The sequence below is a fragment of the Nelusetta ayraudi genome, unplaced genomic scaffold (genome assembly GCF_046127955.1).
Source record: "Nelusetta ayraudi isolate G7.1 ecotype Tasmania unplaced genomic scaffold, CSIRO-AGI_Nayr_v1 ptg000202l, whole genome shotgun sequence".
Classification (NCBI taxonomy): Eukaryota; Metazoa; Chordata; class Actinopteri; order Tetraodontiformes; family Monacanthidae; genus Nelusetta; species Nelusetta ayraudi.
Genome location: NW_027466251.1, coordinates 146083 through 158015, shown reverse-complemented (window position 1 = coordinate 158015; position 11933 = coordinate 146083).

Genomic DNA, 11933 nt, shown 5'->3' with positions numbered 1-11933 from the left:
CTAATCCGTTTTGTCATCCGTGCTTTTGGTCGTCGCATCGCATAAAAACGCATTCGTCACGGACGTGCGAACAGAATGCGAGCTCAGTCCACATTAACGACCGCCTACTCCACTCACCTCTCCCGTGGACGTACTCGGTGGGCGCCCCACCTCCCGGCGTCGTCATTATAAAGTTACAAACAAGAAGCGAAAACAAATCATTTTTATTAGACTCGTTTATTAGGATGCTGCGGTCGCAGTTTCCCCACATACGTGATTAAATGTGCGACGTTGCATCCGAAAATTTGCCAGCCACCGTCGATCCGAAAATAAAGTGGTCACCGCTCTGTCCCACCAGTGGTTACTCGTCGTTCGGATCCATACGAGCTGCAGTAGAATTAAAACCAGTGACTTGATATCGTCCGCAAACAGGAAGTTGATTCTTATTCGCTGTCCTGTAAAACTCGCCGTGGTTTTGCGCTTTACTGCCCCCAGTCGTTAAAAACGGAAATGACGCATGGTGCATTTGCATAGGTTCGGCGGGCGAGGGCGGGCGAGGGCGGGCGGGAGGGGGGGGGTAAGTAGGTCACAAGTGGCACACTCGAGACGCATGTTAATGCTACGTGCAAACAGATGCTTCGAGATCCGTTCTCGTGATCCAATCCCCCAAAACAGTTACACAACAGGGCCTCAGACCACAAACAATGATCTCATCTGACAACTTCTTTTTGATACTGTTAAAATTGCTTCATCTAATATATCACAGTGTACTCCTGAAGTTAATATGTTAATTTTTTTTAATTTAGTTGACAAACAGTCGACAAACAGTAACACTGTGTGCTTTTCGGGTCAGATTGACCTTTATTGAAAAAAGCGCTGTCCTGTTAGTACGGCCATTTCAACATTTTAACTTTGGCGGTGTATTTCCAACAATCGACAAGGGTTCTTTGGTCAACAAAACTCCTATTTGGAGTTGCACAGCCCTTTACAAAACAATCCCACTCTCTTGTGATTGGCTTGGCATGCAGGAAGATAATCAAAAATGCAACCAGCTTGTTTCAGCTTGTCCGCCTAGAAACACAGAAGTTGTCATCTATTGTGCTTTGCGGGTTAGTTGGTTTGCCAGTCACGCTAAAAGAAGAAGGAAAAAAAAACAAACATACAATAATTAGTGTTTTCTAAGCTGTGACGACACGTCCTTGGCTGTGTAGCATGACTTTGTATAGACAAAAGGAATGACTATTGAGTCCCTAGTGCTACAATATCCTCACACATTCATGTCTCCCATTTGGTCAAGTTGACCTACAAATCCACCTGGCACACACACACACACACACACACACACACACACACACGCACAAAGACCCACATTCAGTGGCATTCGCGAACACTTGTGCACGCCCACGGATAGGGAGCACATTACCATGGTGTTACATAGCAAGTAGAGTAAAGTCGTCTGCTCCTGTTTCCTCTGTTTTTTGACTCTCGGCAGCGTTGAACGCATGTTTCGAGTTGTCAGACCTCGTCGGGTCCCTTCAAACCCAGTGACCCCAGAGCTGAATCTGAGACCCACGCAGCTGTGGGTTCACGTTATTAGAAGGCTATGTTGAAACCGGGTCAGGTCTTGCTGTGTAGATTCACATTAAGATCCAAAATAGCAGTCCGAGGGTAAATATTGATTGACGCGAGTCTTCATCTGTGGTGGGTTTTTTTTTTTTTTTTTTGCTGTTGTGTGATTTAAGCAGACAAGAGAGCAACTACGGGATTCTAAGGCCGTAGTTCGGCACTGAATGATTGAGTAGGTGTGTTGCCTCCAGCCCGGTAAAGGGGTCGGGGTTCACAGAGAGCAGAGGTCATAGCGGGTAGCAAGCTAGCGGTGCAAGCGCTGAAACAGTTTGCCATCCTCATTTTTTTTCATCGATTTTCATTTCAAATTCATGAAAAGTTCAGGTCACAGGTCAAGTTTGACAAATACCAAAGGATCCGAAAAAGTGAACACTAGTGATAAACTGCCTAATTACAAATTTCCAATTTGTCTCTTGGTTGGAAGTCAATGAAAAACCAATGAAAAACGACTTCTTGTTATTCATATCACAATGAATTGACGGTGACGTCTTCGTATTGTCTTTTCCCACAGTTAGCCAAGCTCACACCTTAAATATCGTAACCGGTTAAAAAGGGTGCCCAGGGCCGTTAGGAAACCAAACAGTGTTTCAGGTAAAAAAAAAAAAAAAAAAAAAAAAAAAAAACGACGGCTGAATAACACCGAGCTCCCAAATCCAGCGATTCAAATTTACCTAAACCAACTTTTGTCACACAGCAAGTCTTAAGTCTTAAATTAAACACTTGCCCTGGCTGTCACGACATTTCAGTCCAGGGTGTGTCCTCTTTGGCACGAGGATGGATTCCGTGTGGACGACCTGAAAGAATGATGAATAAATAAACAAATAAGTAAATAAGAATTTTGGTTACTTAGCAGCGAAACAGGGAAACAGCCTTTGGCTGCACTGACAGAGCCGACGGGGGAGCAGAGCAGAGGCAAACATGAGTAATGACATCCAGCTGGTCCGTCTCTCCCGCTCATCCTCACACACACACACACACACACACACATTTTGGTAATGCCGGTAAAGTTGTACATCCTGTCCAGACCACAAACGTGAAACCACATTTTTTTTCCCTCCAAACTTGATTTGACCTTTAACCTCTACTCGGCAATATAAAATCCGATTTATATAGGTCATTACAGCTAGCCAAATTTGCCAAAGTGTGAAGTTAGCATAATAGCCGTACAGTGCAGCAGTGCAAAATTACATAAAACGAATAATGTCAACAACAGTAGCGTGTGAAGAGTTTGGTCCGAATCCAAAAAGGAATAAGAAAACGAGTGTACATACACACACACACACACACACACACACACACACACACACCCGCAGCACATTGGACAATCTGCAAACCAGTCTGCAGCCTTCACCATTAGACTGAAGGATGTGGGCTTGAGTGTTAGTTATCAGACCGAGTGGAGCTGGTTAGCGTGACACCGTGCACGACTGCAGCCGCTTGTTTACACTTGAGAAATGGTCGCAAGCGCAGCTATTAGCAGCCACCCGGTGGGAAACCAGTTTGGTAAAAGTGCCGCATCACGCTCTGGGGGGGGGGGGGGGGGGGGGACTTTCCAGAACACTTATCTAACACTTTGGTGAGCTAACAGAGCTTTTTATCAGAGCTTTGTGACGTCTGACCCTAAGTTTGTTTTGTTTGTTTTTGGTCTGTTTTTTTTTTTTTGTTTGTTTTTTTTTATTGCCGTCTGGATTTCAGGTGAAAAAGTGCGAGAGATTTGTTTATGTATTTGTTTTTGTGCTTTTTCTGCACAGGATCATGACAACATTTGACCTTTATTTCGCCAGTGTGCCAGGCAGCAGCAGCAGCAGCAGCAGCAGCAGCAGGACTGATTCAGGTGTGTGACTGCTGACAAAGTCTTACACATTGAATTCATCTGCAATGGGACAAAAGAGGAAGTGGAGAAAGGGAGCTGTCACTGGGAATGCCTGTATTTGAAGGCGGCCGTGCTGAGCATTGTTAGTCTATTTGGAGGCACTCGTGGGTTTCTTGCTCGTCGCATGACTGTGAGGACTTTTCGCAAGGGATATTTATACTTGATATATAGTAATGCAAACATCAAACTCTGTGCTAGTAAAAGTCTGTGACCACACTGTGTCCGTAAGTCACATATAAAAAGGCGCTTCAGCTTTGATTCTGCAGCTCAGACACACAAATACACACACACACACACACACACACACACACACAAGAAGGGAAAAAAAAGGCCTGCGGCAGGTCATAACTCCAAAGTCAGCTGAGGGAAAACACTTTGGGAGCTTTGGAGGCACCAGCTGTGTCTCTCTGTCCGTCCCGAGCCAAAGTCTCAGCTGGGAATTTTCTCTCTGCTGAAAAAGCTGACAGAGAAACACGGGGCGAGCGTAACCCGAGATGGGAGAGAGAGATGGGGTGAGGGTGAAGGGGGGGAGGGGGGGGGGGGGGGGTTGGGGGGCCGGAATACTGGAAAACAAATCCTCTCAATGCTGCCAGTGTGCGTTAAAGAGAGAACAGGGGATTAGTGCTGGACCGGGTGCTCCGCCCTCATCAGAACTGGGACCTTGGTGGGAGAGAGAGAGAGAGAGAGAGAGAGAGAGAGAGAGAGGGAGAGAGAGAGAGAGAGAGAGAGAGAGAGAGAGAGAGAGAGTGACGGGCCGACACATCTGGAAACCATCACTGTGGTTTACACACCTGGTGCGAAAATCTATAGATGCAGAGCCCTGAAGCTGGTGTGACTGGCAGTCACTATTGTCCGATGTCCGACATCAGGCTTCATTGTTGCAGGCAGTTAGCGCCAGTAGAACACAAGGTGCACAAAGTCAAACTGTGCGATTGGAAAAAGACTTTACAGCTGGCCTCATTGACTTGTCAGACATTCAAATTAGACATAAAAAAAATAAAAATGCGATAAATCCTGTAATTTGATTTAGATTCATCCGCTGCAATTACGACCGGGTCAATCACAGGAGAAGGAGGCAATGAGTGAAGATGGACGGGGGGGGGCTAAAAGCTGCTGCAACGAGTTCAGTGCGCAACAGCAGTCGCAGCTGGAAACTGAGTGGCTCAGGGTTTTGTTTTGTTTTGTTTTGGTTTTTTTAGACATAACTGGCTTTTATTTCCCCCATTAAAATAATGGAGTAGTTCATTAGAAACGGTGCCAGCAGGGAGTCCATTACCTCAGAGTTGGGCCCTGCTTTGGTGGGCAGGGTTTGTGGAGGAGGATGCAGCCCTGATCCCCCCTTTCTTTACTTTTCCTCTGCACCTGCTGCACTCAGACAATCATGCTCGCCTCTTTATCGTCACTCGCCCAGTTATTCTGGGCTCGTGGCCAATTAGGTGAACCGACCCGAGGCATGCGGCAGAGTGCGTTTGCTTAAAGGGCTACGCGCAAGAGAAAGACAAGCAGCAGCAAGAAAATCAGTTAAAAAAAAAAAAGAAGACACTCAAAGAATATTTTATACGACAGAATGAAAATATGCCACGACTGCGGCGTGCTCTCCCCAAATAAATGAGGGGCTCTCTGGTGTCACCGTGCAGAAATGGAGAGCACCAGCTGTAACCCCTCACGCCCGACCCCGGTGACCCCGCGACCCCAGCAGCGGCCTGCCGACAAGACGGGATTTAGCACGTGCGCTGAAATATATGACACAGCCGCTCTCACTCTCGCTTATGAGTTGGAGCAACAACAACCTTGCCCCCCCCACCCCACCCCACCACCACCACCACCACCTCCACTCCCCTGCCTCCACTCCAAAACAAAAAGAGAAATCATACCGTCAGTGAAAGGGCTTTAAAAAAGGAAGAAAAAAAAAAGAATCGGGAAACGTCTTCCGCACAAAGTGGCTCGCATTAAAACCCAAAACAAAGGGGTGCATCCTGTTTTTCCAGAGCCCACTCACTCCTGAAATAGCCGCAGCGTGGCAGCGAGGCTGTTATCGCTCCTATCGCAGGCCGCGCTATAATGGCCCGCCGTGGTGAGGAAACATCCCCAATTGTTGTTCTTTTTCTCGCAGGCTTCCTCTCTCCGACGGAGGGATTTGAAGAGGGGACCCCCCCCCCCCCCCCCCCCCCCCCCCGAGCCCGCGGCACCGCTGCCGATCCTCCGGCTGCCTCATTAAGAAACCGTGTCTCCGCCGCGCGTCTGGTGCCTTTTCTCGAGACGTCTCGGCGTGCGCAGGTGTTTGCTGCGGATGAAACAGGTGCAGTCAAGTGCATCATTACATCCGGACAGATTTTAGCCAATTATTTGGGGTCCAACACTCGCAGGAGTCGCAGGGAAAGTCCAAATTCCACCCTGTTGGCTTTCTGGCACTTTTCCTCACGACTGAAGTCATAGAAAGTTTAGGGTTAAGACTCCATGTTAGAGACAAGTCATGAAGTGAGGAACAAAAATTGCCAAAAATTATTTGGAAGTGAAACATCCCTTTAATTGGTACTAACGTTGCCTGACAAGTTAACAACAGTTGCGATACATAGCTTTATCCTGTTGGTATGCGCTGGTACTGCACTTTCTAGACGTACAGCGCACGAGGTAAGATACAATTACAGAGGTAGCAAACATCTGCTCGCACCTGCTAGCTTTTGCGAGCAAACTAATCCACGTCTCTTTTAAATATGATTTGAAAATACCGTGTTGGCACAATGGCCGTGAGCTCTGTGATCCAATTAAACGGAGACATCCCTGGAAACCAAAACAGCTTTTAAACGACGCCGCACTGGACTGGTGTCAGCAACCTTTAGCGCCGCTACAAGCAGTTGTTGACGAACGTGAACTAACATGCCCCTTGGTGCACATGCGGCGCATGCCTCAGCAGGAATCCCACGCATCTATACGCACCACAGATCGCACCCGCGCCGAGCGTAAACACGTGCACGCGCCCCACGCGCGGGACATATTCACGCATCGGTTACACCCGTATCGCATCGGTTACACCGCTGAGCGTGCCGCCGCTCGCCTCCGCGCTCACTGACGCTGCGCTATGCGACACTAACAAGCAGCTCCGCTGGCAGCAGCTGCCGCTCCGCTGGCACACCTTCCCTCCGTAGTCCGAGTAAACCCGACGCTCCAGACATTTGCGGCATGTGCTCGCGACCCCAGCGGCCCCCATTGTGCACTTGCGCAGGAGGGTGAGGAGGTCGAGGAAAACCGCCCCTCCCCCGCGTCCACCTGGCAGAGGTCGAGAAGTGAGCAATTTGAACATGAAGGTCAAGGTCTCTGCAGATGGAGGGCAGGTTGGGCGGGTCGAGCGGGAAGCCTGGAATGCCGTGGCTTCATTACGTCCCGGTGGAGTCGGGATTCAGATCGTGTCGCAGGTTTGTGGTGTTTCGCTCCCCTCCCCTGGCAAAGACCCTCCCTCTCGCCTCATGTGCCCATTTTGGCTGGAGATATGCACAATGTTGGGCAAGTTCGATTTTGAACCCAGGGACCTTTTTGTGGGGACTTTTTGTCCTGCATCTGCATGGGTTTTCCCGAGGTGTTGCAGACCGTGTGACAAACTGAAGACTTGCCCAGGATGTCCACGATGTCCTGGATGTCCAAGATGCCCAGGGTGTCTATGGTGCCAATGATGTCCAGGTAGTCCAGGAGGTCTACGATGTCCATGATGTCTGGGATGTCCAAAATGCCCAGGTTGTCCAGGATTTCCCAAAGAGTGCAGAGAGTGCAGGAGAGTTGTTGGTGATATGCAATTGGTACTTGAGAAAATTGGAAACACATTTTAAGTATCACTGGAAACTCAGAGAGGACTTTGTGAACTTCAGATTAAGGCGTGACAGAGTCGATGGACACAAGCGCTTGGTCTCATAGCTGCACCAGATAAAGTCTGTTTTTTCCACTCAGCGGTGTTCTGTGGTGACCCTGCGATGATGTGTGGTTTGCGAGCTGACCTGCCAAACCAATGTAAAATCGGCATGCTCCTCGTCGCCGTAATCCATTTAATATTTGCCCTCCAAGAGTAACAACACTTGTCGCCGAGATGGCGACACAGTTGGGGTGTGACGTTAACCGAAGGCTCGCCCGGCGACGAGCAATTTTCCCCCTGTGTAAACAGCAGCCAATTCACTGTTAGCCGTATATAAAAGTAAACACTCGCCGCTGCCCTCCTCCTCCTCCTCCCCCTCCACCACCCTCCTCCCACGCAGCCGCCCGTGAGTCAAGGTCAACACGGTGGAGCCGCTCCGGCCCCAAATGCGCCGCATAGCGAACGAGGCGCACCTGTCGCGCTAACCGTCGGGAGCCAACTGTCGAGGACCGTGGGAAAACTCTGAGCGATGTTTGGTCAGGCCGCCCCTCAAGAGATCTCCCGGCTAATTTTACAGCCGCGGACTCCTCGCCAAATGTGCCACAGTGAAGGGACGGGGACGGGGACGGGGGGACGGGGGGGGGTCGTTCTAATCTATGGCAGGAATTCCATGAACTTGACGGATCAAAGCGCGGCATGGTTGCGGGATAAACACATATCACAGAGTTAGGTTTTCTTTGGTTTGTTTTTCTTGTCGTGTTGCAATGCTGCGCACACCAACGAGAAAGTGCATTGTCATCGTGGCTGCACGAGGAACGGATCCCAGACGCGTGTGGCTTTTCGCGGCTTTTCAAGTGAGTTGCCCGCATTATGGTTTCTGGCAAAGTTTTTGAGGAAGTGACCCTTGCCATGTTCCTACTTTTGCACATCTGGCAGCACCAGCTTGTGATGATCACGATTGTTTTTTGTGTGTGTGTGTGTGTGTGTGTGTTTTTTTTGGCGGTTTTTTTCGGTCAGGTGACTGAACGTCCATGGTCTTATTTCTCGACCTCCGTAATTCTCCTCCTTGGTTTCGTTGATTCTCCTTCTGGGCATCCTGCCTGCCAGTTCCAACCTCAGCAACGACACACGGTGCGGAGCAATAATGTCTGTTGAGCATTGTAGCTCTGTTTAGATCAATCTTTTGTTCATGAGTCATGTGACTCCAACAGTCTAGCAGAGGTGAAGCCAGGTCATGCGAAGAAGCCAGGGTCTCTTCTAGGAAAAGGTGAGTGGCTGTTAGAGAGTGTATACATAGCGTCATAAACATTGTTTTTCTGTGGAGATCTGGCTGAAAAAAAAAGCACTGATCGAATTGCCATCGCCTCAGTTTTTTTGTATTTTTCGTTTTTTGTTTTTTCTTCGACAGGAGCGTCTTGATTGGCCAGGCTGTGTTGCCGGGACTGGAGAGCAAACAGGTGGGAGCGGCGCCAAGTAGAGCGGCCATGCCACGAGAGGTAGGAGTGTTATTTGTCACTTTTTCATTGGCCGAGTGGCCCAATCCAGCAGCCCAGATGGCCTCCGACCGGCTCTGGCAATAATAATGGTACCCGCCCCGAGCGGAGGTCACCTCGGGATACAGGGACAAATAAATCAACTGTGAGCGGCCTCGTCATCGGCCTCGTCATCGGCCTCGTCATCGGCCTCGGTGCGACGAGGACGGCAGGCACGGCTCGGCGAACAACTGGTTCGAAATGTGAACACGGAGCCAGAACGCTGCTGCTGAGCTGCAAGAAAACCCTTCGAACTTGCAGTCACTTCGTCATCAGAGCACAAGTTCCCTTTAAAAACGTGCTTTGATTCCGGTTTCACCCAAAATACCCAAACCTAAAACAAAGGTAGGTAAGATTTACCCGACATCCCGCAACACGTTTGATCTGCGTTCATCCGTCTTGAAAGGATACGAGCAGGTTCAAAGTTCAGCTCCGACCATATGTTAAATCTGTAAATGGTGAAATCAATTGCAGCCGGAGAGTCAACACTGACGGGGTTTTGCGGGGCCACAGACAGCCGGCAGCAGACGATGACTTCCTGTTTCTCAAGTCGCACAAACAAACATCCCTGAGTTGGACTCAGAAAGTCCCCCCCCCCCCCTCCACCTGTTCAAATTTCCCAAACTGGCAACCACAACAAATCTGATTCAACGCGACAACGTGTAAATAAGGAGCGCGGACACGTCATCCCTCCTCTTCTCTCCTTCTATCTCTCTGCCCGCCCTGCTAGCTCCCTCCCTCTCTCCATCCTCACTTGTTGTCAGTTGTTGTTTTTTTTTTTCTTTCTTCCATCAAAGAGAGAGAGACAGGGAGAGAGAGATGTATAAAAAATGAAAAAAAATATGGCAGCAGCCATAGCGACAGAGAGAAAGGAAGACCTGGCCCGGGCCTGTCACCTTTGGAGCGTGCTGATTGGTCGAGGCCGAGCTGTGTTGAGCTTTGTTGCCGTGTGGACGGGGCGAGCGAGGCAGACGGGCTGAGCGAGTGAGTGAGCGTTGCTGTGGACGCGGAGCTTCCTCAGCAGTCCTGTCAGGGGGGATTTACAGCGCTCAGCCTCACAGCCGCTTTTATTATTTCATTTTTTCTTTTCCTTTTACGGCCGAATTAAAGCGCAGCAGCAGCAGCAGCAGCGGCTCTTACGAGCATCCGTATCAGGGATGGGAGGGGCGGGAGGAGGATCCGCTGACTTAGCAAATGTTTAACAGTTTAATTGAAGTCGTCCAGTTAAAATGTGTGTCACAGCAGCTGTGCGTTTTTTCTATTGATTATTGCAAACGCGCAAACTTCTCTTAAACTGTCTTGAACCATCTGAGCGAATGCCTTCATGACATTTTTATGCATTAGAAAAATGGGGGCTTAAAAAAAACTGGAAGAAGGAAGCCAGGAAGAAGCTTGTAGGAAAAGAGAAAGAGGAGGAAAACGTGTTCCATCCTCCTTTGCTCTGCCCTTCCACTGCTTTTACTTTGGTGCCGCACGCTCATCATGCCGCTGACTTTTGACCTCCTGGGGAGCCGTAAAAGTCAAGGCTGGTTGAATCACAGCAAGTAGCCACGAGGCGCTAAAATCCTCTGCACCGCTAAACAGCCCTTTAGTCTGTTATCAACAGCATCGTTGTCTTTTCACAAGCCAGTCTTTCATCCTGCTGGGTATTGCACTGACTCAAGGTTTTAATTAAAACTCATCAGATAGTGTGACGCGTCTGAAACAAATTGGGGTTTATTTTCCATTTTCACGCAAACAAAGTGAACTGAAACCAGGAGTGTCGAGTCTCACGTTCCAACGGAAGAAAAACTTCACCTGAGAATCAGCTGTCAAGCTGCTGATGTCTTGGTTTTGCAGGCTGCGTGGAGTCCCAGGGAGCCGCTGATGAATGCGGCCGGCACATCCGTCGCAGGTGCAGCTTCTGCAAAATTGCCACCCATCCAAAATAAAAAACAGCTGATGGGCCTCCAAAGAAGGTTTCTGCGAGGGTCTGACCACTGGGAGCATTTACAAAGCTAATGGAGGCGTGCGTGAGCTAACGTGCGCACACACACACGCACGCGCGCACACCGAGGCCTTTCTGTGCCTTGCGGCGTCGCTGCAGAAGATGCTGCCCCACGCGAAACCTGGTAGGAGGCAGGATGAGAACTTGGCGAGCTTCCAAGTGTCAAACGTTCACGTCTTGCAACGAGATTTTAGAGTCTTCTGATCCGTCTATATGGTCGGGAAAAACCAAACAAAGACCCCACCAGCTGTGCATCCTGCCCCCCGGGGGGGGGGGGGTCACACGGAGCACCGCTACCCGTCCCGACGTGTCAGCACATCATCACGCCGCCGCCGCCGCCACTGCCGCCTTTCATTCATCCGCAGGTAGGAAAGCAGCGCACATGCGTGTCTGCTTTCACTGGCCCCATTGTTCGCCGGGCCGAGCGGCCCCCGTTTGTTATTGCGGTGTGACGCGGCGCTGACAGACGGGGTTATGGTACAGTGAGTAACCACTGACGGTCACTTCCTTGTAGGAAGCAGACGGACAATAAGTGGTGCGGCTCTCCGATTCCCGCCGCCCGGGAGCAGATTGAGGCGATGACTTCCTATGACTCCTCTGAGTCACTCGTCTGCGTCGCTGATACCATGTGCGTGTGTGTGTGTGTGTGTGTGTATGTGTCGCACAAAACAGACGGCAGACAGAACGAACACCCGTCAGTCACTTTGATTTCAGACAGTTTTTCTCTTACGATTCCAAACACTCTTGAAAAGTTAACTTTTTGTGTTTGTGTCATTACGGGTTAGAGATAAAACATTGAGAGTATGTTGAAATGGTCAAAGGTCACATGAACCGCAAAACATGCCGAAATCAAAATGTATGACACCCCACCCACCCTCTCATTACATGGTTAAATGATGGTTCAGTGTTATATTTTCAATGTTTAAGGCTTAGAAGGTTGATCAACTGGGATTTTTTTGTTCGAGCTAGCGAGCTAACTCGTACTCACTCGCCTGTGCTAAGCTACGCTAATGCCCAGTGTGAAAGCGTTGTCATGCCATTTCAACTCGTTTCTACTAAATGAACCCTGTCGGTCACTTTAGGCACATTGTAAAC